The following is a 2,753-nucleotide window of genomic DNA, read 5'->3' as shown; positions in this document are numbered from 1 at the left end:
CTCATGCATAGCTTCGCTGTGCAGGTTTCTTTCAGCCAATAATATTTCTTTGTCGCGGCTCGTGCCGCTTAAATTCTTCTTATCGGCTTAAGAAACCTGCACAGATTTAGGGTCCCTCCCTCCTCCCACAGGCGAAGCCTTCATTTCTCATTGAAGTGACGCGACGTCCGGCTCGAGCTAGCCGGGTAAGAAGGGAGGGGATAGGGAGGGGGAGGTGGGGTCGACAATGCGCATGCCTGCACAGAGCCGGGAATTTTAAATTTCCGATGATTTTGGCGGAAAATTCAAACCACACTCAACCTTCGGGAAATGGCCAAATGACCAGGAGTGTGGTATGGGATTATCGCTATAGCTTCGCTGTGCAGGTTTCTTAAGCCGATAAGAAGAATTTAAGCGGCACGAGCCGCGACAAAGAAATATTTTATGAAATTGTGTTTCTATGTGAAAAATATATTCTTTGTATGAAATTGCACTTACATAGAGACGGAAGTGGAGTGTGAGAGGGGGAGGGGGGATTTGTGCGTAGGCCTATGCACTGAGGGAGAGGAGGTAATGCTGTGACCTTACTACTCCCCGCCCACAAGAGTTGGAGAAACGACTCGGAGCGCAGGATTTTTATAGTGACGACGTTATAAAACTTGAGTTGTGACTACACACCATAGTAGGATGAAATTTGTTTAGATTTAAGTCATAAAGGCGACTCGAACTTGGGACGTCACTACTACCTCACGAGTCTTTTACCGGTAAATTACCGGTAATTCCGGTAACGGCATTGTTGTTTACCGGTAATCCCGGTATTGAAATTAGCGGTATTTGCCCAGCACTACAGTGACAGCTATAGGACCCGCTAACCCCACTTTGAACAGCCAGGTGACGTTCACGGGCCCGCTGCGCCAACTCCCTCGAAATTCGGTCGGAAGTGGTTAGACCTTATATTCTTAGATCTTGGATCTAATGTAAACATCACTCGCGGGTGGAACTGGTCAAAGGTTACTTACCACCAGATATATTGTACAAGGATAGATCACAGCGTGATATAAAAGAGGAACCAAATACATCTTACGTAGGAGGAGTGGACATTCGGAACACAATAGTCCACCCAACTAGGATATAACCCAATCAACTCACTGTAGGTTAGGAAGCAGAGGTGATAATATTTCATCCGAGGTAACAAACCACAAAACTTCATACGCAAGCACGGGTAACAACCGGATTTGTACACAGCTATTGTTTTACCTCGAGGCCAGTGAGAAAGGGTAGCCAGAGATCAGATAGATACCCTACCACACCTTTTTTACTCATTTTTTTTTCTTCACTCATTCTTTCCATGTGTCCAAACCATCCCAATATTATTTCATTAACCCTATCTTCCAACTCCCTTTCCATCCCCGCTTTCCTCACATCGTTTCTCACTCCATCCAGCCTAATAACCACTACCACCTCTCTGGCATTTCATCTCAAACACATTTCAACTCTTCCTCTCTTATGTTCCATGTTTCTCTCCCACACAGTGTTGTCATCACAATCAACCCTTCATACAATCTTCTCTTGGCATCCATTCCCAATTAGTTAAAAGAAAAAAAAAAAAGTGAGATAGGAAGTACCTTGCCGAATCGTCAACTTCAAGACTTTTAGTGACTTTTGGTGCCATCAGAAGAAAATTTTATATCCTGGCCAATTCTCTTATTTTCCCGCTGCGCTTTACTATTAACATCATCTGCTGTGATGTCAATGGAAATTTTCTACCAGTAACTGTATAAGAATAATACAAAAGTTTGCTTTCAGCCACACTACCCAGTGCTTGCAATTTACATTTTCTTCTACACTTACACTAAGTACATATCGCAGACCAGTCGGTGATGACTCTATGCTGCGCTCACATGATGTTCAGTGCGTTGACCAGACTGTGGTGGCGGTTTGGTCGGGCCAAATTTGATATCTTGGTTTTCCCAGTGGCTATCAAGGCGGTTTTTAAACATATTTAGTGTTGTCGCTTCAGCAACCTCGGCAGGGAGTTGTTCCACACAGTAGTCGTTCTGTAGTAGAAGCTGTTGCGCTGCACTCCATACACGCCGTCTGCTGGATGATGCTGGTAAAGCTGCCTACTGTGTAACAGACTGGGGCTGTACAGGGGCCTGAAAGATGCTGGATACAACTGCTCCTCGTACTGATTAGTGCTTCCAGATTTCAATCAGGTCTCCCCTACACCGTCTATACTGCGTTGGTAGTTTTTCCTTGTTCCTCAAGTGCATGTACATGAAATAAACATTACATTGTTTTCTACTTGTCTCAAATATTTCCATTTCTGATTTTATACCACCTCTCATACTTTACTTTAGCCGGGCCTGTTGGTCAGTTTTCCTTTGCGCACTGTTTCAGTGCTATTCACAGCATTGACATCTCCATTGTTTTCTGTGCATGCTTTGATTCATCATTCACGCCATTACTCAAGTTCTCACATTTTCAAAACATTGTTGGTAGTATATACTGGGCTTAAACTTTGCGTTCCATTCTATGAAGTGTAAGCTGACAGGCGAGGTAATTATTTCGTCCCGACAGGTTACTGGGTGCACGGGGTATGGCTTCTTTTAGCATTATTGAAAAATCTATATATGCAATGTCAATCAATGGTTTTGCTTGATTTATAGTCTTTATCATATCTATGGCATATTCACGTGCAAATACGAACGTCAATACGCATTAATACTTGGTACAAGGCATCATTATTTAGTGACCCCGTGCTAATTATCACG

Source organism: Oratosquilla oratoria, chromosome 6, assembly GCF_046742065.1.
Source record: "Oratosquilla oratoria isolate Oo_2021 chromosome 6, ASM4674206v1, whole genome shotgun sequence".
Lineage (NCBI taxonomy): Eukaryota > Metazoa > Arthropoda > Malacostraca > Stomatopoda > Squillidae > Oratosquilla > Oratosquilla oratoria.
Note: the sequence above shows the minus strand (reverse complement) of the source record.